This window comes from Rattus norvegicus, chromosome 10, assembly GCF_036323735.1.
Source record: "Rattus norvegicus strain BN/NHsdMcwi chromosome 10, GRCr8, whole genome shotgun sequence".
NCBI classification, from domain to species: Eukaryota; Metazoa; Chordata; class Mammalia; order Rodentia; family Muridae; genus Rattus; species Rattus norvegicus.
The window spans coordinates 99,862,953-99,890,897 of NC_086028.1; the positions used below are offsets into that span (position 1 = coordinate 99,862,953).

The 27,945-nt window shown below is 47.8% G+C and overlaps 1 long non-coding RNA gene across 5 annotated transcripts in view; it reads left to right on the forward strand.

The window, feature by feature from the left end:
• Window positions 1-7,417: 7,417 nt before the first annotated feature.
• LOC120095212 (uncharacterized) overlaps window positions 7,418-27,945 on the forward strand; it is a 29,663-nt gene continuing 9,135 nt past the window's right edge. For 2 of the 5 annotated variants that reach the window (XR_010055476.1, XR_010055477.1), the window contains exons 1-2: window positions 7,418-7,754; window positions 9,862-27,546. This is a non-coding gene — a long non-coding RNA (uncharacterized LOC120095212). The remainder of the gene's footprint in view (window positions 7,755-9,861; window positions 27,547-27,945) is intronic. The other 3 variants (XR_005490538.2, XR_005490540.2, XR_010055478.1) reach the window with 2 other exon arrangements.

Here is a 27,945-nt window from a genome sequence, read left to right on the forward strand (position 1 = left end):
ACTCAGGGCGAACCAAGGGTTGTGTAGTTGTGGGAAGGGGCGTGGGAATATCCAGGGAGGGCAAAGGTCATTGGCTAAAAGCTAAAAGATGCTTCTTTAGCATGGGGAGGCATTCCAGGAATCTCAGGTGCTTGCAGATCCAGTGATCAGGAAAAAGGAAGTCTAACCTGTAATCTAATTTAGTCAAGGCTGTGTGACCTTCAGGAGGGTACAGACAAGGTCAGAGAAGGAGAAGCCCTGCTGACAAAGGGATTCTGCCATTTTGCACCAAGCTCAGGTAATGTCAGCCTTCGACCTTAGCAGGGCAACATCTGACATTTCCATGATAACGCTCAGATCTAAGCTCTGACATCTGGTCACCTTTGGCACCCAACGGTTCTCTCTCTTCTTGGTTCTTGGCCTTTGCTCTTGGTACCCCTCAAAGACTCCTCAGTTGCTAAGGCCGGAAATGAGTCCAGGCCTTTCCCTTTTTAAAAGTAGACATGCTGTTTCTGTGTGGCAAAATAACTGAGCTTAAACATCTTGAGAGTCAGAAAGGTTGACTTTAGCTCTTACAGTTCCGAGATCTCCGTCCATAGTCACTTGGCCTGTGGCTTTGGGCCTATGTCAGCGTAGTTCAGCACAGTAGGAGGCTAGGAGGTGAGAAGGGGTGCTCACCCTCAGACAGCAAAAGCAGATACAGAGAAAAAGGACCAGGATATGGAACCTCCCATTCCTCTAGGCCCTGCCTCCAACAGTTTTAGCACCTCCCACAGGTCGACCATGAAGCCACAATACATCAAGGGCTGGTGGGGAACTAGGGGATAACTCACTCTGAGTGCGATCTGTCAGATCCTGCTCATCTCAGAGACGGCTCAGGCCACAAGAGGGACAACTCGGCTCTAACCAGATGTGGGACGTCGGACTGTTAACAATCATGGATGAATTTGTGTTCAGGCTGCATGGGGCTCATGAACCTGGAGCAGCTGAGTCTGCTGGAATGTACCTGGAATCCCGGAACCCGGGAGGCTGAGGCAGAAGGACTGTACATTGGAGGTCAGCTCGAGTTGCACGGTGAGGTCCTGTCTCAAAAACCAACAGGCTATGGAGACAGCCTGTTTGAGAAAAGTGTTCGCCTTGCAAGTACAGGGTCATGAGTTCTAGCCCCAGAAGCCATGCGAAAATGTCAGGTGTGGTGGTGTGCCTTGCAATCAATCCCAGCACTGGGGAGGCAGAAACAAACAGATCTCTGGGGCTCATGGCCTAGATAAACCTAGATGTCTTAGTTAGGGTTTTATTGCTATGAACAGACACCATGACCAATGTAAGTTTTATAAAGGACAACATTTAATTGGGGCTGGCTTACAGGTTCAGAGGGTCGGTCCATTATCATCAAGGCGGGAGCACGGCAGCATCCCTGCATCCAGGCAGGCATGGTGCGGGAGGAGCTGAGGTCTACATCTTCACCCGAAGGAAGCCAGGAACCAACTGAGCACCCTTAGGAAGCTAGGAGGAGGGTCTCCAAGCCCACCCCCACAGTGACACACTTCCTCCAACAAGGCCACACCTTCTAATAGTGCCACTCCCTGGGCCAAGCATATGCAAACCATCACACTAGATGAACTGGTAAGTCCAGGGAACCAAGAGAGAGGCACTGTCTCAAACAAAACAGAGTAAAACAAAACCAAGATGTAGGACTTCAGAGCAATGACACGTGAGGTTAACCTCTGCACATGCAACACCAACAGGCACTTGCATTATACACATGCACACAGACACACGCGCACACATATAAACACACACATATGCACATACATGTGCCTACACACATGTACATATGCACATACACATGCATGTACACACGCTCTCACTTTCTCACACAAAAACCTGGAACAATTCAACATACCAATACCTGCTGTTTGGTGGGCAGTTAAAAAAAATAGCCAGAAGAACTATTAGGATACGGAGGGGTGGGGATGGGGTGGGGGTGGCATTTGTACAGAAATGTAATCAATGGTGGTTTTACCCTTCACTCCTCTCATTGCTTCTTGTGAATGTTACCTGTGGCCATTGGGTGATTTTTATCTAAGCAATTGCATCACTGGTTTCCCTGGAAGCCTGAGTCACATGCTAGACCTTGGTCCCTGATCCAGCACAGTGGAAATAGTTACTGGAAGTAGAGAAAACAGGGAGTCTACCCAGAGAATTCCAGGAAGAGGAGCTGCTGGTTCATCCTGGTCAAAGTGAGGATGGCCAGGCAGCTGATTTCCCCAGCAAAACGTGTTCCTTCCCGAGAGAAAGCAGAAGTGAACGGGATTCTTAAGAGGAGCCCGGCTGCCCTTGTTTTCTGTTCTCACAGCAGGGCCAGTGGCAGGAGAACAAGGAAAGCAGAATGCTCCTGGACTCGGAGGCTGGTTCCTTCATCTCCTGGAGAACATTCCTGAAACAAGGTCACGAAGCAGCTCCATTTAATACAAACTGACTGTAGGTTCTACAGAAGGAGCAGAATGCTGTGTTGCAGATTCTTCGTGGCACATCCCTAGCTGAGCCATCAATGATGCCAGGATCAATTAGTTATGTCTACTCTGGGTGCAGGAGGAGAACCTTGCCTACACATCTTGGCCTATGGTCCTAGTGGTTAGAATGAGCTGTAAGCTGTGGGCATTGGACGAGATAGAGAAAAGCTTGGTGGGGGCCTCTAACCCCACATAAATCTCTTCACTTCTCTTCTGTCATTGCCTGAGACCAGCAGACCATCCTTAGTCTTCTTGGTCCCAAGGAAGATTCTAGTGCCACTGCCCCACACTCCAGCCATCAGGTCCAGCATGGGATATCCCAGAGGGGTGTTTGGCTTCTGCTTCTTGGACCTGAAATCGATCCAAAAACCAATCAGGGACTGTCTTAATTTGGGTTTTATTGCTATAAAGAGACACCATAACCATGGCAACTCACGTAAAAGGGAAACCATTGATTGGGGCTGGCTTACAGTTTCCGAGATTTAGTCCTTTGTCATCGTGGTGGAAGCTTGGCATTGTGCGGGCAGACACGGTGCTGGAGAAGGAGCTGACAGTTCTCCATCTTAATCCAAGGCCATGGTAGGGGACTGTCATTCACAGGCAGCCAGGAAGAGGCTCTGATTCCACACTGAGTAGAACCTGAGCATAGGAGACCTCAAAACCTGTCTACATGTGACACACTTCCTCCAACAAAGCCACACCTAGTCCAATAAGGCCACACGTCCTAATAGTGCCACTCCCTATGGCCAAGTAGTGAAAGACGTGAGTTTATGGGGAACAAACCTATTCAGAAAACCACAGGGGTTCAGGCTCAAGAGATTCCAGCTGCACACCTAGGTTTACAGTTGAGCCTGGCCTCTCGTTGCGTCTCCCTCATCTGTAAAATGGGACTAGAAACAGTGTCTACCTTGTAGAGAAGACAGGCCACATTATTTATGTGCTAGACGGGGGCAGTCACGAGAAAGATGTGAAAGATATGCCAGGAAGGAGGCACAATTAGAAATCGTTCTAGAAAGTTCTCCAGATGGGGATGTAATCAGAAATTGTGCGAGCATCCTTGCAAGAAGCTCCTGCTGTAGCCAACTCCTCTCCGCCATCTTGAGTATGTCTCTCCCAGCAGCCATTTCCACTAGCAAACAATCATGTGTAAGAACCCTGACTTGGGAAAAAAAGAGAAGCCAGAAATGTCCTAGGCCTGTCCCAAACACAAATGCCTAAAGTCACCCTCCTCCACCCTTCTCCATAGGAAAACCCTCGCCTCTTGTCCCCTCTTCCTGGTGCTCTCTTTTTACTTGATGACAACCAAAGTCCTCAGAACGTGTCACTTGCTATCCTCCGATCATTCCAAAGCATGTGCCTCTTGCTGATCCTCACACAGCTCAAGTGATAAACCAACCTGACTCCATCTTGGACTTGAAAGCCATCTTATAGTCAAGACCAACTAGGTTCATTCCTGTTTATGATTAAATCTATGTCTCAAGGATTGCACTATGCCCCACCTGTAACCCTAACTACATATGGTTCTGTTCTGCCTATTCCAGGAAATGTCAGCCATGCTTTGTTATGAAAGATTTTTCTGACCACCTGTTGTTACAACCACCTGTTAATGACCACCTGCTATGACCACCTGTTATGACCACCTGGTGTGACAACCTGGTATGACCACCTGGTATGACCACCTTGTGTAACCACCTGGTATGACCACCTGCTATGACCACCTGTTATGACCACCTGGTATGACCACCTGGTATAACCACCTGGTATGACCACCTTGTGTAACCACCTGGTATGACCACCTGGTATGACCACCTTGTGACCACGCCTTTGTTTCTAGAGAGTGTTATGACCAATTTGTTGTGCTTATGTTCTGCTTCGGTGATCCCATCATCTGCCTGCCAAATCCCCCATTTGGAAACCCCCAACTCCTGGACTACAAAACCTCTTCTCTTATCTAAATCCAATGCTCATCTCTTGAACCTTACATTTAGGGAGACACAACCCATGTACAGGAAAAAAATATTGCTTTAATTAATTGCTTCTTAATTAATTGATTAGATTTGTTTGGGCATGATTTGGGTCAGGGTTTTTCATGAATGGGTGGGATTAAACTCCTGACTTCTTGGCCTTTGAATTGGCTACTCCCTCTGCCTGTCACACTGTCTCCTACCCGTTTGTGTGACTCTTGTTTCTCTCCTTCCCATTCTGGTTCTTCACAGCCCAGTGCTTTTCTCACAGGCAGCCGCATGCGACCCCAACTCACACATCCAAGTGTATTGGAGATGGTTTGCGTCTGCATTTCAAGAGAGCAGGTGCATCACCTGGAAGGGCACTCCACTGTGCTGTTGCAAATGGCTCCTGAGTTCCCCCAGGTTTGAGCCCCTCTTGCAGGAACATCACTAGTAATAGCACCAACAAAGAAAAAAGCCCTATTCATCCATCAGAGCCCGGAGCCAGCATCCTGTTCCGCTCAGACATTCTACCCTCTCTGCTGAGCTTTGGTTCCACATCTGGCCCTCCCTCGGGTCCCAAGGATGAATATGAAGATATAGAGATCCCTGCCAGGCTCCTTCTCCAGGCCTTGGTACAGCCACCCTTGCTAGAGAGACCTAAGGCTTGCTAGACTTCTCTAGCTTCTGGGGGCAGATGGACCTCAGTCCTTCTCAAATGGGTTAAAAGCAACCACAGTAGGCTAGGATGAAGCTTGGGGATACCTTGCGTGTACAAGGTCCTGGTTCTATCCCCAGCCCCATAAAAGAAATAGGAGGAGGGGGAAAGGGGAAGGGAAAGAAGAGAAGGAAGGACCAGAAGAGGAGGAGTGAGGAGTGGGGAGGAGTGAGGAGTGGGGAGGAGTGAGGATGGAGGAGGGAGGTCGGAGGAGGAGGGTGAGGAGAGAAAGGAAAAAGAGAATCAACAACAGCCACACATCCCCCTACTAGTTTCTCTTTCCCATCTCTGTCTCTTCTGGTATTTGAACTGGACCAGGAAGACTCTTTCTCTTCTCTCCCACCATGGGGCTCCTGCATTCTCATGGGCCTCCTGGGCTCTTGAATTCTCTCATCATGGGTCTGCCCAGGTTCCCTGTGGTCATCCAACTTCTTCCAGACCCCAGCTCCGTTGTTGTCTCTCTGTGGCTCTATAGCTTTGAGCCAGCCACTTACCCCAGGGCTCGGCAAACATTTCCTAACCCAGTCTGAACAGTTTTAGGCCCAGTCACAGGGCCTCAACTCTTCCTTAGAACACAAAAGTGACCACAGGCCTCACGGAAAACAATGGACGTGTTGGTAAAATACGGAATAAATAAATCTTTATCGGCGCCGATAGCAAGCGAGCTCTGTCTAATCACCTCTGGGGCGGCTTGCTCATCCTGGCCTGTGCACTAACTTTTCTGAGCCTCCGTTCCCTCATGCATAAAATAGACAGTAGCACCTTCCCGAACTCACAATCCAGGCTCGGCTTTAGTTTGTGTGATTGACAGCAACCTCCTACCATGTACCCCGCCCCCGGAAGTCCTGGGTGGACATCCCACACTCCGGAGCCAGCCAATGTAGGCCTGCTGTGTGTTATTGTTTATTACGGCGGCTAGCTATTGTGCACCTCCATTCTGCTTGGCCCGATCGCCTGGGCACCTGATTAGACTGCCTAGGAGCACAAAAGAGGTGCCAGGCCTGGAATGCAGCCCTGCCATCTCTGTCTGCATTGTTTCCGTACTGGATTTTTCTCCTCCGCGGCCTCATTTCGCCTTTTTCTGTTTTCTTTACTTCCTGCTCATTTCCCCCACCTCTCCTAATCTGCTTAACAATTTGTCACCCCATCCCCCACCCCAACCCATCCCCTGTCCCCATGGCAGCCTGCACTCCTCCTGGTGTCCCTAATAGCTTGGCTGTGCCTGCCTTTAATAAAAGCTGCTGACAGGGAAATCCAAGCTAACTGAATTACTTCCTCATTAAAGAGTGGGAAGATTCCAGGGCCCCTGGTGGGGCAACCTCAGCTCTCTCCTCACCCTGCCACCTGTACTCAGACAACAGAGGCCCCCAGATGGTACCCTGCATCCCTCAGAGGTCAGAGAGAGGTTATGGGCCAGCTCCAGGGTGGGGCTGATCTCTGAATCATCTCCCACTCCCCAAGCAGGTCAGTTGCCTGGGCTCCGAGCTTCAGGCCAGAAGAGAGAACAGACTGGAGGTGACTTGTCCAAGGTCGCCCATGCCTCCTCCTCTTCCTTATTTCGGGCCAGGCTGCCGGCTTTGGCATAGACAGGTGACAGTCTGCTCTTGGCTCCAGAGAAGTCTGCCTTCTGGCAAGGCCGTGAAGGGACACCCTTGAGAAAGAGATGTCCAAGTCTGCTGTCACCCCCTTCCTCCCCAAGGTCCTGTCAGACGGGAAGACAAATAGATACGTTGTCTATGTCTCCCCGAGGTGGCTCCCTTGGCAGGTCCCACGCCACCATGATTCCATTCCTCACAAACCCACCCTTCTTCCTCAGGCCAGGGCTCTCTCAGTGCCAGGCAACAGGAGAGTATTTGATGCATGTAGAAAGCTGAAGCCGAGATCTGGAAAGCCAGACGCACTGTGAGCCTTTTACTCACAGGCGGTACAAGATTTACTTGTTCTTTTGTTTAAGGAAACACCTTAATGGTCCCGCAGGCCCCTGGCTACTGCTAAATGGGAGAGGATACAGTCAAAGAAGCACAGAAGGAATCGCTTCGTACTAGAAAGATGGGGTGGCACGAGGGGGGAGCAGTGTAAGGGGAGGGCGCAGGGAGAGGAGTACAAAGGCCCAGCCACCAACACAGAGCTGTGCTGGCCTGGAGCTACACACGAGGAGAAAGAAGGAATTCCTGGAAAGAAGTTGTGTCTGCAGAGACAGGTTGACCGGTTAGAATTTTCAGAGAATCTGGAACGTTTCAGGGCTAGAATTAGTTACTTACCTCATAGTGGCTACTTCTAATGCTAAACCTGAAACCCACAGAAGACCCAATCCACAACTGCCTAATTAGAGCAAGCCTTTCAGGACGCTGGACACTGGTCAGGTTCAGACCTGGGCTTCCCAGAGAGCAGTGCTGAATTAAGTTAGTCTGGCACTCAGGAAGGCAGAACCCACAAGGCTACGTCCTTCCCGCCTTCACCCAGTGGTAGGAAGCATACAGCCGATGGACTTCTTGTCTTCCTATCTCCCGCTTGTTATAAACCAGGTGCTCCATCAGCCTGCCTTCCAGAAACTTATTGGTGCCAGCAACTTGTGTCATCACTTGCCACCGACAGGTGAGGCACATTCCCACAGCTGCTATGTGGCACCCCACGGTTTAGAATGTCCTCCTCTCTCGGTCTCTCTGTCCTGCTCATTCTTGCTGTCAGCCTCTTTCTCCCATTCTCTCTGTCTCCTCTGTCTCTGTATCTCTTTCTGTGTCTCTTTCTCTCTCTGTCTTTCTGTGTGTCTGTCTCTCTCTGCCTCTGTCTCTCTCTGTCTCTCTGTCTCTCTCTGTCTCTGTCTCTGTCTCTGTCTCTCTCTCTCTCACACACACACACACTTCTCCACTCCAAGATGACCTTTCACCCCCTCCCCACAATGAACCTCTTGAATTAACCTGTTGCACGGTCTGATCTCTTAGCCTCATACCTTGGCCCAGACCCTCCAAAGCACCACTAATCACTCACCCTAACACAGCCAACGTGTGATCAAGCACATCCTGTGTACTCGGGACAACAACCTTGTTTACTGAGGTGGAAATGCATGGCTTGTTATCTCACATGAACAATGGCACACAGCATTTGAGAGAACTGTCTGTTCTTGGGCAAGTGGGCCTTACAGGTTAACCTTAGATCTCATCCTAGCCTTCCAGAACAGTCATTCCTTGCCTATTTCTGTGTGTAGCTTGTGAGGAAAAAGTGGGAACCTTTGGGAATCTGTCTGCCTCTAGCTTCCACCAACCTAGACGCTAAGACTGCCATCAGATAACGTCTTGGCCCTGTAGAAAATCTTCCCACATCTTTCAGTGTTTTGGCCTCCCTGATGTAGCCACCCACTGTTGTATCTTAAACTTGCCTTGATTTATGACACCCTTTGCTCTGTAAAACCATAAACTGCTTCTATAGTAGAACATGGATAACTTAAATCTGTGTTCCCAGGCCATGGTCACTCATATGTGCTCCAGAATAAACCGTGTGTTTGATTCTCCCCCTTTGAGATGAGAGTGGTTTCTTTTGATAATAACAACCTACCTAACGGGCAGCCATGCATCATGTCTGAGAGGGATCCCTGAGCCCGTGCACCTTGGCCATCTCTTTTCTCTGCCTCAGACCGGCCAGGAAAGTAGTCCAGGGCTGTAGGTGTTGTAGAATTCTGTTGTGTTAGAATCACGGCTCTCGTCCCGACAGACCACACCAGGCCGCTACAGTTCCACATGAGAGGCTTATTGTGGGGAGAGGAAGGCAAAAGCTGGCAACAAACATGAAGGGGGAAAGAGAGAGCAGAGGGCAGTAGGGTCTGCCTTTTATTTGGGCTGTGAACTAACCACTTGTAGGTAAAGGTGGGAGGTGAGCCAGGTGGACTCTGGGAATGTATGGCCATTGCCATGGCAACAGATGGGAGGATCCCTGTCGCCTATGGGTGATGTCATTGCTGGATTTGGAGGCTATCTGTGGTTGTAAAGCTTGTTCCTGATACCAACCCTGTCCACTGAGTGTAGCCATCTCCATGAGACCAACAGAGGCTCCCAGCATGGCACTCTCAAGATGGAGTGTTAACCTTCCCTAGTAGAAGGAAGTCGTGGCAAAGCACACCAGGCCCTCATCTGAGATCTCAACCAATCCCACCTTCACCTCTCTCCCAGCTAGACACAGTTCTGCTCAGGCTGTAGGCGGCTTCAGGGTAGACAGGGCATATGGAACGTGAAAGTTATGAGAACGGGAGATAGGAATTGGTAGGGTAGGGCAAGGATCCCAAGGAGTGGTTCTGAGAATGGCCTTGCTGGAGGCTGGGAATGCCAGAAGAGAGTTCTGGATCCTGGTCCCTCTTAGCTTCTACTCTTAGCTTCTACCCTTACCTGGGAGCTGTCCATGAAGGCATGGTGAACTATGAAGCGGCATCTGGACACCTTGTTTGGCCAGTTGTCCAGTTCATTCTCCCTCCCTACTTCTTACCACCACACGAGCTGCTTGATAACATCCATTCCTTGGTGGATTGAGAGGTAGTGGGATCTTTGAGAAGCAGAGTATAGTGGGAAGTCGTTACATCACTGAAGGCCTCAGCATACAAAGACATTCTCTGGATTCATGTTATGAAAGAGGGATCATCTGATTCACTCTCTGGCTTCCCGCCTTGTCCTGACAGAGTGTTTTATTTTGTTTTGTTTTTGTTTGTTTGTTTTAGCAGCACCTGCTTCTGTCTCTCTGATATCATCCGCCATGAAGTCCTCACCTGAACTGAGCTGATGTTGGTGGCGTGCCTTCGAACCCCTAAACTGTCAGCTAAGTAAGCTCTAAGTTAACCTATCTGCTTCATAATGCCCTCAGCCCTGGGTACTTCAGTTACAGCCATGGGAAATAAACCGGCAGGAGATACAGGTACACTGGAAGGGCACACTCCCATCCCCTGATCTCCCACAGACCTCTCTGGTTTCCACCCTTCCAACAACAATATTGAAGCACAGAGACAGTGAGTGCCAGAAGACTGAATTAAGACCCTTAGCTTCGGGTTTTTAATGAGGTTGGCTGTCTAAAAGGCAGAGGTGTGATGGATTTAGGAAACGTCGGGACTCACATGACAAAGAGTTTATAGCCATAATATATAAAGGCCTGCCACATTAAATAACAAAGCAATCACAAACTGATAGAGAAAATAGTCAGATTACATAAACAGGCAATTCACCAAGAAAGACATGCAAATTACCAATAAATATCTAAAACTATTTCAATCTCACTCATAATAAAAATAATTCAAAACAAGGTGTTGTGTATTTCCCTGACAAAGTAAGAAAAAAAAATTCACGAGATTGATTTTAAGCAGGGTGGGAGGGCTGGCCGGTTTCATGCCAGCCACCTTAGGTTTAGAGACTAGATTTGCAGTGTAAGTCAAAGGAGAAGAATGAGGAGGCCCCACCACTGAGCGGGCTCACCTTTGGGTTTATATCCCGAGGCGGTGTCACCAGAACTATGCAAAGATGTTCCAGGCCTTTCTAGGCATCTATCGGGGACACAGTTCAACTGTAAGGCGTTTGTTCATGCCCTGCATCTTGTACAGCTATTTAAAAGAATGAGGTGGACCTGTCAGACGGCTGTTAAGAAAAAGAAGCAGGGGGTTGGGGATTTAGCTCAGTGGTAGAGCGCTTGCCTAGCAACCGCAAGGCCCTGGGTTCGGTCCCAGCTCCGGAAAAAAAAAAAAAGAAAGAAAGAAAGAAAGAAAGAAAAAGAAAAAAAAAAAAGAAAGAAAAAGAAGCAGGCATCAGAACAGTAATTCACCATTCTCCCCTTGCAAAATAAACCATGCCAAGATTAGTGAGTGCGTATGCTGAGGACCAGCTGACACCGGAGAGGCGGCTCTGCGGGCAAAGCCCTTGAGCTTGAGTGAGGATGCGAGTTTGGAACTCTCAGGACCTGCTAAAGACAGACACTGTTTGGTAGTGATCCTTTAAGGGTGGAACAACCTTTTCATAGGGGTTGCCTACGACCACCAAAAAAACACAGGTGCTGACATTGCAATTCGTAGCTAGCAAAATTACAGTTAAGGAGCAACAAACATGGTTTTGTGGCTGGCGGTAAGCACAACATGAACTAAATTAAAGGGTCGCAGCATTAGGAAGGTTGAGAACCACTATGGTCAGGCATGACTCTGCGATGTCAGGGCTCCTACAATAAGATGAGAGACAGAGGCGGGAGAATTCCCAGAAGTTAGCAGGCCAGCTAAGCCTGGAACACCCAAGGGGGATGTCTTAGTCAGGGTCTGACTGCTGTGAACAGACACCATGACCAAAGCAAGTCTTATAAAGGACAACATTTCATTGGGGCTGGCTTACAGGTTCAGAGGTTCAGTCCATCGTCATCAAGGCAGGAGCATGGCAGCATCCAGGCAGGCATGGTGCAGGAGAAGCTGAGTTCTACATCTTCATCTGAAGGCTGCTGGTGGAAGACTGACTTCCAGGCAGCTAGGATGGGGGTCTTAAAAACACAGTGACACACCTACTCCAACAAGGCCACACCTTCTAATACATACCATGACAGGGAACGAGAGACCCTATGTCAAACAAGGATGGACCACTGAGGTTGTGCATACCCCACACTCTCACAAACAGGTACATACTTGCACACACACACACACACACACACACACACACACACACACACACACACTGATAGAAAAGAAAAGGAGAAATGCCTTTTAGGGGAGGAAATCAGAAGGGAGAGAAGTTGGGGGTGGTGAGCAGGAGTGGGTACCAGTAGTCAAGGAAGAGAAGTAGAGTTTGTAACGTTCCAGGCCCCTACGTTTCCATCTCTATACTGAGCTTGTGTTATCCATGCCACCTGCTGAAAAGAGTAAAACCTAAGAATGGGGGTGGGGGTGGGGCATGGATTTCAATAGGATTTCAGCCATTCTCACATCTAAGCTCACTTCTCTCGTTCTTCGAGGAATAGCTCCAGGCCTATGTCACAAGCAGGTCTCAGGGGCTTCGGGAGACTTCCCAGGATGTGCATCTTTTAACTTAGGGGCAAAGGGTGTCTATCAGCTGCATACCAAGTATCCCGAGTCTCAGTGACCGAAAACAGCAACCGGTGATGGCGCCTGATGAGTCCCCAGGTCTTGATGGCTCTCGTCTGGGTTTACTGATGTGTCTGTGAGTAGCTGACCAGTTGTCCAGTAGGTCCCCAATGACATTAGCCATGACAATGTGGCTTTCCTTCGAGTGTCTCTCATTGCTCCTCCAGGCTGACTCAGGCTCATCCTCAGGGCAGAAGCACACACATAAGGAGGAAGAAGTGTGTGCACAGCAGAAAGCAGCCAGCACCTTTTCCAACTCTTCCTGCATTCCAGTTGCTAATGTTCCCTTGAACACTGCAAGTCTCACGACCAAACTGAGACTCTGGGGGAATGTGGGAAGGCATTCCCAAGGACTTGCATACGGGCAGGCCAGATTATACCATAGACACCAGCTCAGAGCTGTTGACAGACAGGGATTACTGGAAGCTGGTTATAGGGGAACCCATCACTGGTCAATGAGCCTCCTCATCGGTGCGTTCAACTTGGGGATGAAGAAGTCTTTGTTGGACTGGGACCGAAATGGAGACCACAAAACCTAACAGGAAGAGCGTCATCTCAGCAGTGAGTAGTTGGAGATTAGCTTTCAGGAGTTTATCCCCAAAGGATTGAGTACTGTTTGTCATAGGTACCCATTAAACAGCCCTGGTCTGGTCTCTCTTCCTCCTTTCCTCCCACCATTTATAATCACCCACTCCATGCAACCACACATGCCCTTGCCTGGAGAATAGATAAAGTTAGGAACTCTTGTTTTTCTCAAGATAGGGTCTCATGTAGCCTAGGCTATCCTCAAACTGTTTGTGTTGCAGAGAATGACCTTGAATTCCAGATCCTACTGTTTCCACTTCCCAAGTTGTGTGAGCCACCATGCTCAACTCTAAGGCAAGAACTGACCGTAAAGAAACTTCCGTTTTTCGTTGATCCAGGTGGCTTCAAGCCCACTCCCACTCTGCCACCGAGGGCTGAAGTTGCCTGCATCTCATCTCCTTCATTCCCATCTCTGTCAATCCCCTGGCTCAGCTCCGACTAGAATTCTCCCGGCTCTCCCCAGCATATGCTCAGTGACAGTTCCCTTGTTTTGTCTGTGGGGACTGGGCTACAGTGACAGATTTTTGCCACTTCCCAAGTTCAGGAAATATTGCTGCTCACTTCACATTTATCCTGCTTCTCATCACCCAGGGAGCCGAGGCCGAGGCAGGCTCTTGGTTATCCATTATCAGTCTGTGCTGGAGAAGGAGGACAGGCTCACCCGGGAGTGCCGGGAGGTGGGCAGGGGCTGGGGAGACAGGGCGCTCATTCAATAAGCCACTAATATTTATTGTGAGTCAGTTGTGGGCCTGGAGCTGCAGAGAAACTGGACCACAGGGACAAGTGCACACACTTCTTGTGCCAGTCTTTAAACAAGAGTCAGAGAGGTGGGGTGTGAGCATTTAGAAGCTGGAGCCTCATTCAGTACAAGTGGAAGGAAAAGTTTGCACAAGCTTGCCCAGAGGGCAAGCTGAAGTCAAGTATAAAAGGGTCCATAAAACAGGTGCGGGGTTGGGGATTTAGCTCAGTGGTAGAGTGCTTGCCTAGCAAACGCAAGGCCCTGGGTTCGATCCCCAGCTCCAAAAAATAGAAAAAAGAAAAAAAAAAAAACAAACAAACCTTCCTTGCAGTCCCAGGTCGTGAGGTCAGCCTGGTCTACGTGGCAAGTTCTAAGCTAGCCAGCTAGCACTGGCTACATAGTAGGACCCTGTCTCAAGTGTATATGTATATGTACATGTGTATGTGTATATGTGTGTATGTGTGTATGTGTGTATATGTGTATATGTGTATATGCGTATATGTGTATATGTATATATGTGTATATGTATATATGTGGATATGTGGATTTGTGTAAATGTTTGTATGTGTATATGTGTCTATGTATGTGTGTATATGTGTATATGTATATATGTGTATATGCGTATATATAGGTGTACGTGTATATGTATATATGTGTATATGTGTATATGCATACATGCGTATACGCATATATGTATTTTTATATATGTGTATATGTATATATGTATATTATATATGGTAGACAGATATAAAGAATAAAGATAGAAATAGATGATATATGAAGATAAATAGGTATAAAATAGATGGTAGGAAAAGAAATTATTGCTAGGCAGACATACAGACAGACACTCCATGAAACCAATGGGGTGGCACATGCCTATAGTCCTAGCTTGGGAAGCTGAGGTAGGAAGGAGGCTAGAGAATTTAAGGTCAGCCTGGGCTGCATCACCAATGATATTCTCTGGCCTTATTTTTAATGACCATAAGCCCATCCTTGGTTCCACCAGCACCATTCATTAAAACATTCCTGATGCAATCAATGGACATTCTCACTCTGTGTGTCCAAGGGTCATGGGAGCATCACTTACAGAGACATCTGCAAAGCAGCCTCACAGACCAGAAGTTTCTGAGCCACCTGTGACTCACGCACAGTATGCTGGCCATGCGGTACTTGGATACATGAGCGAGAAAAGGGTGTCCTGGCACACAGAATAGCCCCCGAACCCACACGGAATGGCAACACCCAGGATGCCAATGTATAGATACCACTGAGCATGGATGAAATAAGACACTGTTTTAAGGCTGGGGGGGGGGAGTGCAGCTCAGAATCAGAGCAAAGATAGAGGAATCTCAAGTTCAAGGCCAGGCTTAATAGTGGGTTTAAAGCCAGCCTGAATTATAGGAAATCTAGTTTGGGGGGAGGGGCAGAGGAAGAAAGAGGAGAGAGAGAGAGAGAGAGAGAGAGAGAGAGAGAGAGAGAGAGAGAGAGAGAGAGAGCAAAATAAACGGTACTGCTGTTTCCCTAAAGGTCTAGGGAGATTAGGCTATAAAAGTGCTTCAGAGACTGAGAGGCAGAATCCTCTGCAGACCAAGAAGTCACACTTATACCAATAAGGAACCAACAGTGTTTACTTTGAGAATCCGGGAGCCCATCATTTCTTTGGAAGACATCAAATCACCTCAGTATCCCCACCTGCATTGGGATCCCCAGTATGTGGAAGGGTCTCCCTCCCTGACTACTGTTAGACGGGCTACCAGCGCCTCATGCCTTCATGTGAGAAGCTATTTTCCTTCTCTGCTCATGGCTGCAGAGATAAAAGAGAAAATCCCTCAGAATTGTCTGCCTGCCAGGAATCCTAAATGTGTGGACAGGAGAGCCTAAACAGCTTAGGGCTTAAGAATGATCTCCCACTAAGGGACATTCTCTCTTGGTACCTGCGGACTCAGAGCTGAAGGTCAAGTGTGAGATGGCTATGAGAACCCCAGCCAGGTCTACAGTGAAGTCTGAGGTCTGCATCCTAAGCTCAGTGGGCCTGGAAGGTCCAGGGGGATTCCTACAAGCAGGGACAGGAGGCAACACAACAAGGTCAGAAGCTTAGAGAACAGTGTGACTTACGGGGGTGGGTGTCTTTGGTTTGTTATTTATGTGTGCACACGCATGTGCTTATGTGAGTGAATTCAGGTGTGGTACACAGAGGGCCGCTTTGAGTGTTAGTCCTCACCATCTCCCTTGTTTAAGACAGGGTCTGTGGTTCACCATTACGTACGCCAGGCCTGTTGGCCTTCAAGCTTTCAGAGATTCCCCCAGCTCTGCCTCCCATCTCTCTGTAGGAGTGCTGGAATTACAGATGCAGCCTCCCATATCTGGCTTTACATGGCCTCTCAGAATCTGAGCTTGCATGGCAAGCACTTTACCTAGCCCTTAACCAAAGTTTTAGGGCAAAACTCTGGACCTCTGCATCCCCCTAAAGCTATTCACAGACATCTACGCCCCCAATATCCAATCAAGAACAATGATAAAAAAAATAGGGATTTCTTTAATGCAGTCACAACAGGAGGAAGAAGAAATCTAGTGCCCCAAGTTCATGTTTGGGAAACTGACATGAGCGCAAGGATTTTTAAAAAAATAATTGATTTGTGTGTGTATGTGTGTGTGTGTGTGTGTGTATGCATGTGTGAATGTATGTGCATATGTATGTGTGTGTGAGTGTGTGATTGTGTGTTGTAAGAGTGTGTGTTTATTCCCATGTGTGTGAGTGGGTAGCAGTAAGTCTGTGAGTGTGTGAGAGTATGTGTGTGTGAGAATGTGTGTGTGAATGTGTGGAAATGTGTGTGTAAGAATGTGTGTTTATTCGAATGTGTGTGTAACAGCGAGTCTGTGTGTATGTGAGAACATGTGTGTAAGCACTGTCATGGTCACACATACACACACACATACACACACACATACACACACACACACGCACGCACGCACGCACACCCCATTGCCAGTGGTGAGGGCAAAAGGAAGGGATCTCTCCTTCTCCAAGGCAGCCACATAACAGACAAGAGACAGGGCCGGCTCTAACACTCATGCCCTCAGAATTGGGTCACCAGTAGCCTCCACATCCTGGGCCAGCTCTACTGTGCTGCCCAGGAGAGATGCAGGGCCTGCTCTCCCGAGTGCTGCAGCCTGTGCTCACTTGTGTGATTTTGTCCTCTGCATCCACAGTTGGTGTCTGGGGGATTGAACTCAGGCTCTAAGGTTTGGCAGCAAGTTCTCTTATCCACTGAGCCATCTCGCTGGCCTCGGTTTCAGTCAGGAGGCAAGAGGTGTGTATCATTAAGTATTTCTGGTCAGGTGTGGGCTGGTTGGCCATAGTTTCAGGTCAAGTTCTACAAGGGGGTGGGGGTGGGGCTAAAGAAATCCATCACTGTCATCTCTTGATGGGGTGGACCTGATTCTCACAAGATGGTTGCTTCCGATTTAGTCTACAGCCTCACTGTCTGGGCAGGCATCTGTCCTGTGAGATTGTGTTCTCCCCGGAGTCCAAGGTGACCGTGGATGTAGGACGATGACTTACCTCTGCCTGTGCCTCCTGCAAAGTAAAGGACATAGACAGATACGTGAGCTCGAGATTGGAGGATTTCATCCTGGTTTCAGACACCTCGTGGGTCCAAGCAAGGAGTCAACACTTCTCAGTAGAAGTCGCTCCTAAGCATGTGTCTCGGCACCACACAATGTAACTCGAACTTGAGCGGTGATCTCTAGTTTCTGCAGAGCCATGGCTGCTGCCAGAGGCTCCTGGATGTCTCTGAAGACAGGCGACAGGCAGTGCCCTCAGCTCTGCCCCGATGGAGTATCTGGTGGGCACAGTTAGCATGTGAGCAGTTCAGTGGAGGGAAACCCTGCACAGCCCCACACTCTCCTCCTTCATTTGCATGTGTAAATGCGTGTCTGTGTGTGTATGTATATATATTGCTTATTAGTGTCAGTAGAATTTGCATTTTAAGTGGATTGGTTTTGTTGGGCGTGTTCTTTACGGCCCTGGACTTGAAAGGAATTATCCAACGTCAACGTTTGCAGCTACTTGAACAATAAACAACAAAGCTCTCCTGAAGGGGACAGAGAGAAAAGAGGTGGGTGGAGGTGATGTGGAGGAAGGAAGAAAAGGGACTCTGAAGTGAGTGCCCAGATGGCAGTGACCCTCAGTGACCCCAGTAGGAATAGCTCCTCCACACCTTGGCAGCAAGGGGGCAGCATGGAGCAGCATAGCCCCTCACTCACCTTCAGGGACTGACGCTGGATGGTGGGACTGAGTGTTGTCACAACGGGGAGAAAGAAGTTCACTGTAGAAGCTGTCAGAGGTCATTAGCATGCCCACAGACAGAGGATCAGCCTGTCTCTGTCACCAACGTGGCATTTGCTAATTCCTCTCTGCTTTCCATCTAGACATAGAACCAGGAACATCATTGTTACATCTGGGCCTATGCCTTTAAGACACTCGTCATTCTGTAAAGCCAAATCTCATAGACAGAGAAATCAATTACCATCACCCTAACCCTGATCCTGCCTGGGCTTCTCCCTCTTGCTCTCTTTTCCCCTCCCCTTTTCTCTTCTCCTCTCCTCTTCCTCCTCCTCCTCTTTCTCCTCTTCCTCCTCCTCTTCCTCCTCCTTCTCTTTCTCCGCTTCCTCCTCCTCTTCTTCCTCCTTCTCCTCCTCTTCTCCCTCTTCTTCTTCCTCCTCTTCTTCCTCCTTTTCCGCTTCCTTTCTCTTTGAAACTAAGAAACCATATTGTGCTATGATAGTCCAATAGCCTTTCGTTTAGATTCTATCTCCTCCACTCTCCTGTATAGGCTATCTCAGACTAAATCATGTTCTGAGGAACTTGTCATCAGCCCTAAAAGAGTACAAAAGCTAGATAACTTCCATTGTTTGGGAGATTTTTCTGAAGATGCTCTCCCCACTCACGCTGCCCCTCCCTCCCGTGGCAACTCTCTCTCTTTCACTTTAAACTATCAATGTTAATGGACCTGCCCACCCCTGCCGCCACCAGATAATTTTTTGAAGACTTATTTTATTTGTATTTATGCGTTTGAATGTGTCTGAACGTGTGTGGGCATGTGTGCTGGTGCCTGCGGAGGTCAGAAGAGGGCATCACATCCCCTGTAGCTAGAGTTACAGGCAATTAGGAGCCACTGTTAGGAACTGAACCCCCATCCTCTGGGAGGGCAGTAAACACTTAACCACCAGAATTTCTCTCTCCAGGTTTTAAAGGGAAATTTCTCTTTTCCTTTAAGGCTCTATCATGCTGCCTATGATGTTATGTATTGTCTATCTGTCCCCTTTTATTTGACTCCTACCTCAAGGCCTGGTCAGAACTCCTGGGGTAGCAAAGTCATTATCTGAAGGATAATTTCACAACAGCTCCTTTCCCAAACCAATCACACCTAACTAACGGTCAAGTTCTCACAACTCATTCACACAAATGTGAAGCTCTATCTAGACAGGAGACGCAGAGATAGCTCAGAAAGCCACACCCGATTCCCCCAAGACCTAAATGGCCACATACGCCATTCCTATTTGTAATCCCAACAACTCAAGCCTCACTCCACATTCTGTGCCCAGACCCACTGTCTGGTTTCAGTCTACCTCAACTTCCCCTGGAAACTTCCATTTCTCTTCCTCCTCTACACGTGTTGAATGGTTAAATTCTGCTCTGGATCACCCTCTCTTCATTCATCCAGCCCATGGAGGATGCCCAGCCATCATTAGGCCTCCTGTGAGTCATACTCTTCATCCCAGGAAGCAAGCAGTAGGCCCCACACCCCTGTTTGGTTTTGGTTTTTCTCTTAGTGTTGACAGTAGACTCCAGGCCTCATACACACTAAGCAAGCGCCCACCACCAGGCTCCATCTCCAGCCCTAGATCTCAGCTTGCAGGTTCTTTCAAAACTGTGTGCTAGGCGGAGCATTGGCTTACTCCAATCCTACCCATGCAGCACCCTGGGGCACCGTCCATTGACTTGATGACCGCACATCCAGCTTCCTAAACATCCTGAACATCTATCACCCTTGTCACCACAAAGAATCTTTACAATGATGATGAGGCCTTGACAGCAATGCTTGTCTTGGCCCAATTGAACCCTAAGTACTGGGGGTCCCCAGGAGGTGAGAAAGGGCAGCAGGCAGGGGTAGTTAGCTCTGCCACTGTTTGTAAGCAGATGGGCAGAAAGGACTCACCCTACAGCTGCTTCCCTCCAACAAGGGGAGAGCATAGCTAACGTCACTCTGAAAGTGCAGACTGTGCCTAGAAGCTTTCACGTGAAGAGCATAGTGTGGAAAAGGAGCAAAATAAAACTGATTCTCAGCTGGGTATGCTGGTGCAGGCCTACAACCCTAAGACCTTGGGATGCTGAAGCCGGAAAAGGAGCAAGTTCAAAGCTGGCCTGGGGTTGCAATGAGGCCAAGGCCAGCCTGGAACACTTAGAAAGACCGTGTCTCAGAATAAAACCGGTTTGAAAAAGAGAAGGTGAGGGATATAGCTAGGGAGTAAAGTACTTGTCTAGCAAGCATGAGGGCCTGGGTTAATCTCTAGTGTCCAGACAGAAGAGCACACACACACACACACACACACACACACACTCATATACTATCAATTACCATCACCCCAACCCTGCCCCTGCCTGGGCTTCTCCCTCTTGCTCTCTTTCCCTCTTCCCTTTTCTCTTCCCCTCTCCTCTTCCTCCTCCTCCTTCTCTTTCTTCTCTTCCTCCTCATACATATATATATATATATATATATATGTATATATATATACACACACATATATATGTATATATATGTATATATGGTATTCCTAAGGAACAACACCAAAGACTACACTTTAGTTTCTGCACACATGCATGCACACACATAAACATATACTCACAAGACAAACAGACATGGACCAGTAGTCATGGACCAGTAGCACCCAGAAGCACCTATCATGTATTGTAATGTGACGGGATGTGGCCGAGGGAGACACTTTACTGCTGGTCTCTCCTGAACATATCACCCTAGAAGGAAATACTTGGACAAACCCCAACTGAGGAACATTACAGACACACACACAAAATGCTCAAAATTGTCAAGGTCAATCAGACAAAAGCCTTTCCGGTCACTGGGAGGGCTTACGGAGACTCAGCTACTGTGTGTGATGTGTCCTGGAGGAGACTCTGAATCCAAGGGGACCTCAGGAAAGGACTAAAGAAGGAGGAACAAAATGTGGACTTTGGTTAATAACAACATATTAATATTGGCTCGTTAATTATGACAAACGCACCATCTTTAATGAAGACATCACTTGGAGTGGAAGTAGCATGAAGACTAAGGGAATTCTCTGTTATTGCAACACCGTTCTGTGAAACGAAAGTTATTCTTAAAAGTATTTTTTCGTGAAAAATCTTTATCTTGGCGAATGATCAACATCAGTTGCTATATTCATACCTCTTGTCAACCAGCAAAGTGGCTGTTTTGTCTGAGCTTCCGTGAACACCATTACTCATCCATGCTGGCACCATCGGATTGTCAGACTCTAAACAGCGTTCTTAAGAAGTCTGGCAGCCTCCTCATCCGACCCGTTAGAAACCCGTCCTGGCCAATAGAGGCCATTTACAAAAGAAAATTACTAGACGATCCCACCAAGGGTTTCCCCACCTCTACGTGTCCCACAGTGAGTGAAAATAGCTTCCACGATCATCTTATGATTAATAATGTGACCCTATGCAGCCTACCTGTCCCCACTAGGCCTTAGTATCCCCATCTACCAAGCAAGCTCAGAAATGGGGTCATCCTCAGTGGGGGGCAGTACACGTATTAAGCACAGAATACATTTTTACCTCGCGTTCAAAGCTAATTGCATATTCCAGGGCCAGTGGCAAGGCCGGGCTATTTGTCTTGTTTGTATTGAGCTCCCACAGTATCCTGAGGGACCCCAGGTGTATCTGGTACGCAGTAGGTGATCAATATGTTAACGGTTCTTCAGTCACAATTCCTGCTAGGCAAGCACCCTTCCACAGGGCTACATCGCCAGCCTCAAAGCCTCAGCCTGCTTCCTCTTTCCAAACCGTACCGTATGCCCCAGGGAAGCCTATAGCCCCTCCAGCTTCCTTTATGAGACAGGGTCTCCCTCTGGCCTGGAGCTCACTGGTAAGGTTAAGCCAGATGGTTGGAGGCACAGGCGTGGTTAGTGATCTCCAGAAATACGAGTGCCACTTCCTCCCTGCTACTGGGGTTCTAAGCACACACCCACCACTGCACTCAGCTTTTCACACAAGTTCTGGGCGTTGAACTTGGGGTTGGTTCCTGGCATTTTAAAGGCAAGCATGTAGCGCCCTAGCCATCTCTACAACCATGTTTGTTTGACTGTTGGTGTTTTGTTTCTTCTGACACTGGAGACTGAACCTACGGGTTCTGCCGGGGAGCCCAGTCATGATTCATCCATTCTTGGTATCATTCCCACCGGCTTCAGATTTTTCGCAGTGACCTGCAACGCACTACCTCCCTCCACAGCACATCAACGTCCAGCTTCAACTGCAAACATTGATGCGTGGGATGGAAAACCCCTGCGCCCACAAACACTGCTGTCTGACTCCATCCCAGAGCAGAGCCCACCTACCCAGCTGCTGTCCCAAGTGTAAGACCCTGTGCTCAGGGGCCAGTGACAGACATGAGCAACATGTCTCTTGACACACAAGACTCATCCCAGCAACCTGGGGACTGAACATTGTGGCCACATTACTTTATATTTTTTACATTTATTTATTTGTTGGGGGCACAGGGGAGCAGGCCAAGGCATGTGTGGATCCCTGCCTGCCCTCCCCCGCCCCCTGTGGATCCTGAGGATCAAATCAGGTCCTGAGGCTTGGTGGTGAGCGCTGTCATCTTTGAACAACTGAAGTATTAGAAGTAAGTGCCTCTTTGAAATCACAGGCTGTAGGAGAGAAAGGTATCCAGAGTGCCCTGGGCCCAGACAAACTAAAGCAGAAAGCGCCAAGGGTGAGTCTTACCTTGAGTGCTTACACTGGAACCTGGAGATGAGGGTCCCTGTGTTGATGGATGATTCAGGAAAGGGAAACAGGAGAAAGGCAATTTAATAGAATCCTTCCATCACCCTGAGCCACAGAGAGCCTTCATCTCACAAGGACAAGCAGGTAGGGCCTGGCCTGCCTTGTTCGCTCCTGGGATGGGGGTCGAGGAGGAGATTTACTTGAGACTAGCCACAAGCTAATCTTAACGGGAGGTTGCAGTCACGAGTCGAACTGCCTGGAGGCCAGAAGACCTCAAGAAGAAAATGAAATTAAAGTTATCCCAGCTTGGGAGAGCATGGCAGAAACCAATACAAGCCCCCTTTGGGAACCTCGACTTCCTCCATGCTTCATGGGATGCTTATAAAATTCTAAGCAATTTTGTGGACCGCAGGCAGGGATCTCAGAAATGATCCTGTCAGGACTCAGGGGACGGGGAGGGGGGCTTCCGGATCAAGCACATGTCTAATTAAAATTCCAGGGGATGGTAGAAAGGAAGAAAAGGAGACAGTATCGAAGCTGAGACCTTTCAAGAATGTTTCCTGAATCTCCCGTTTTTTATATCCATGAGGCATCTCTGTTTAGAATCTGATGCTGTTCTAGGAGGGAGGGTTGGTACCTGGAAAGCGATGCTTGACACACTATCTCTGGTTTGTAAAGAGTTGTTTCTCCACCGAAGCTGCTCTTGCTCTAAGAAAAGTTTGGATAATAGAATGAATCCTGTGTGTGTGAATATGTACATGTGCATGTCTATGTATACATGCATGTGGGGATGTGCCCGTGTGTATGTGTGTACACATGTATGTATGGATACAAACGTTTGTGTATGTGTGCACATGTGTGTGTAAACACACACATGTGTATGTGTAAGCCAGAGAGGTTCATGCTAGCTATCTACCTTTCTTGATCTCCACCTTCCTGTTTTTGAGATCAACTCTCATTGGCCCAGGAGTTCGAAGATTCAGCTAAGCTGACTGGCCCTCAAACCTCAGGGATTCCCCTGTCTCTGCTTTCCCAGCCCTGAGATTGGAGCCCGTGTACTCTCTCACAGCCTCTTACTTGAGTGTTGGGAATCAACTCGGGGCTTCACACTTGAGTGGCAAGGACTTCAGCAACTAAGCCATCTCCCCAGTCCTTCAGCTCTTCTTGAAATGAGTCACAGGGCAACTAAGGAACCCGAACTCCAAAGAGAAGCCACGCAAACCACCTGTTTGGCTGTAGCCTGAGTCGGATGAAGAAGAAGCAAACGCATTTCAAAGGACCCCGAAGGCCATGTGCAGGGTGACACACTTTAGCCTGAAGTAGCTGTGAGTGTCTGATAAACTGGACTTCCTGCTGTCTAATAGCTGTTTTCCTAGCAGCCACTACAAGATGCTCCAGAGAAAGACCGTGGGCCAAGCATGAGACATGAAGGAAATACCATCAGCAGTGTGGCTCTGATTAGCTGCCAGGGTGACACGGGTAAACATGCAGCTATTTCCCATGATCCTTCTCTTTCCTCCAATCAAAAGCCATGAGAAGAGTGACTTGGCTATCACCTGAAAGGAAGTGAGAAGCCACTGTTTGGGTGGGCAGGGCAATGCAGACCTCTGCCCACTGTTTTCCATTCTTCCCATTATAGAGAAACTGAGGCAGAAGAGCCAACCCCCTCACCCACAGGCAGAGACTCAGTGCTGAGGGGAGAGGATAAGACAAGTACAGCAGGAATTAGGGAGGCACTGATGGTGTTGAGTCCATAACAGGTCAGCTGCAGGAAAAAGACTGGGCTGGGAGTGTGGGGGCACATAGCAGGTAAAGTGCTTGCTATGTGTCTTAGGGTTTTACTGCTGTGAACAGACACCATGACCAAGGCAACTCTTATAAGGACAACATTTAATTGGGGCTGGCTTACAGGATCAGAGGTTCAGTCCACTATCATCAAGGCAGGAACATGGCAGCATCCAGGCAGGCATGGTGCAGGAGGAGCTGAGAGTTCTACATCTTCATCTGAAGGCTGCTAGTGGGAGACTGACTTCCAGGAAGCTAGGACTAGGGTGTAAAAGCCCACACCCACAGTGACACGTCTACTCCAACAAGGCCACACCTTCTTATAGTGTCACTCCTTGGGCCAAGCACACACAAACCATCACACTACGCAAACATGAAGACCTGAGTTGAGTTCTCCAAAACCCACAGTAGAAGCTGGACATGAATGATACTGCGTACCTATAACCCAGAGTGTAGTAGGTGGAGATTGTCAGATCCCTGGAGCTTCCTTGCAAACTGATTGAGACAACCAAGTGCTAAGCCCACTAGGAGACTTTCTCTCATAAAAGGAGAGTTGGAGAAGTGTTCGAGAAAGAAAGACACCCTAACCTCAATTTCTGGTTTCATATATGCTTGAATGGGCAAGAGTGGATTGTATCAACAGTCATGCACATGTGCATGTACACATACACATACACACACACGCACACACACTCACACACACACACACACACACACACACACACACAGAGCATACAAAGGGCACAGTGCTGAAAAAGCTAAAGCAAAGTATTCCTAACATCAGTGTTGGGCAAGGCAACAGGGAACCATCCCACCCCCTCTCTTGACCTTCAGGGTCAACCAGTAAGTAGCAGCCAGCTGTCCAAGGAGCCCAGGTTGAATCCCTGCATCCAAAGACCTATTCAAATAGAGGTAGAGCTCCAACCAATAGAAAGACCCTGGAGCATCCCATCGCCCATTCTAACCGGCAGAACAGTAGCCTAATACTAGGAAACCCGGAAACCTGTGGTCCAGGAGAAGTAACCATGGCAACAAGAGTACCCAAGTGCATCTCATGGGCTACATTAATGATGTGAAATAAGATGCCTGTTTCTAGGCATAAAGATGATTGACCTCATGCTAGCCTGTTCTAAACACAATGTCTTCGTTGACTCAAAAATTACTCAACTCATGAAAGGAAAAAGAAAAGGGAATTATTGGAAGGAGGTAAAAAGAAAGAAAGAAAGAAAGAAAGAAAGAAAGAAAGAAAGAAAGAAAGAAAGAAAGAGCCAAGAGAAGAAGACTCACATAACATACAGCTAGAACTTTATATTTTCTGAATTTGGCTTTTAAAAATATTTTAAATTTATTCTTCGAAATTTTTATACATTTCTCCAGTGCTACCTCCCTCCAACTCCTTGCAGTTTAACTAATAAAAATGTGTGTATTTACCATGTATGAGATGAGATGAGATGAGCTCTCACATTGCCCAAGCTGGCCTTGGACTTCCTATCTACCTAAGGTTGGACTTGAACTCAAGACTCTTTGTCTCCACCTTCCAAATTCTGGGATTATAGGCACCACCACCAAACAAAGTTGTGAACTATATTTATGCTATGGAATGGACTCAGTTAATGAACATAATCACATGGCTGGAGAGATGGCTCAGAGGTTAAGAGCACTGACTGCTCTTCCAGAGGTCCCGAGTTCAATTCCCAGCAACCACATGGTGGCTCACAACCATCTGTAATGGGATCCGATGCCCTCTTCTGGTGTGTCTGAAGACAGCGAGAGTGTGCTCATATATAATGAATAAATAATTCTTTTTTTTAATAATTCTTTTTTAAAAAGAACTTTTATAAAAATCAGCAGAGATAAATATTTTTCTCTTGACATCATTAATGGGCTCAAAACAGCGAAGTATGACCGAACAGGAGTTACACAAGCCGCAATACAAAAGGAAAAAGAAAAAGTGTGTGTGTGTGTGTGTGTGTGTGTGTGTGTGTGTGTGTGTGTGTGTGTGTGAAGAGTAGAACCAGACTGGGATTTATATGAAAGCCATATCAAACAGTGTCTCGTAGACGTAACTGAAGTCTCAGTGCAAATAATTTTCAAAACTCGAAGAGAAATAAAGACATTCTCGGGCAAACAATACCGGGGAAATTTAATTACCAATTCCCTGAGAATGCAAAGCTGTAAAGGAGCTCTTGAGGCAGAGAGAATATGACACCAGACAGCGGAGACGCAAGCACACACAGTAAACAGACGCTCTCCAAATAGCAAAAAGAAAAAAAAAAAAAAAAAAAGAAAAAAAAGGCAAATATTTAAAACGTTATTTTCTCAGTTTAGTCACTTTGGAAAATAATTGCCTGCTTATGGACAAAAATACAAACAGTATTCGGGGGTTTACAACATATGCAGAAGCATGTCACCGTCGGCACAGACCATAGGAGGGGGAAATTGACAAGATAACGCACGGCTCTCGTGCTAGGCATCTATTAGCAGGCTATTATTTAAAGACAGGCTGTCAAGGATTGAAGATGCATGTGGAGACGCGGGGCAGCCAATAAGAAGCTTCTGCAAAATAGTAACCAGGAAGCTAATAATGGGGACAAAGTGAAATACGTGAGCGAGCGAACAAATAAATAAAATTAATCGTGCGTTGTGCTGCGAGAGGAAGGTGGGAACGAATAGAAAATATTTGACAATTTGGGAGATCTAAATCAAGCCACGTCAATCCTAGCTCTAAACATATATGGAAAGGCCTCAGACGACAGGCAGAGATTCTCAGAATTGAGTTTAAAGTCAGGACCTAGCTCTACGCTGTCTTTAAGGCACGTGCTTTCGTCCTGTCCGTCAGCCTGGGAGGGGGTGCACACATAGGGGGTGAGTGCATGGTCTTGGAGATCGAAGGGCAACTTTGGGGCATCCGTTCTCTCCTGCACCTGGTGGACGCAGGAGTTCTTGTTATTTCGTGTTGCAGACTCTGGGCCAGGAGCCCACAGGGCTTCTAACTGATGTTCCTATCTCCACTGTCCATCTCTCCATAGGAATACCGAGATTACAGATGTGCACCATTGCACCCAACTTTGGTCATAATGTCTCCTTACAGCCACGGAAACCCTGACTAAGAGGAAGTTGGGAGGATCTGAGTTCAAATCTCCCCAGCGCCCCTCTTAAAAGCTAGGTATGGCTTTTTGTGTATGCAAATAAGGACAAGGAGCAGAAATAGGTGTATCCCAAGAGCCAATAAACCATACTGTAGGCTCCACATGTATATGCACTGGGTGTGCATGTGAGTAGGCGCATGTATTCATGGACACACACCACACACACACACACACACACACACACACACACACACACACACACATATAATACACAAGTAAACAAGTTAATTAACGTCTTAGGGTTTCCGTTGCTATAAAGAGACGCCATGGCAAAGCCAACTCTATAAAGGACATATAATTGGGGCTGGCTTATAGGTTCTGAGGTTCAGTCCATTATCATCATGGTGGAAAGTGTGGCAGCATCCAGGCAGGCATGGGGCAGGAGGAGCTGAGAGCTCTACATCTTGTTCTGAAAG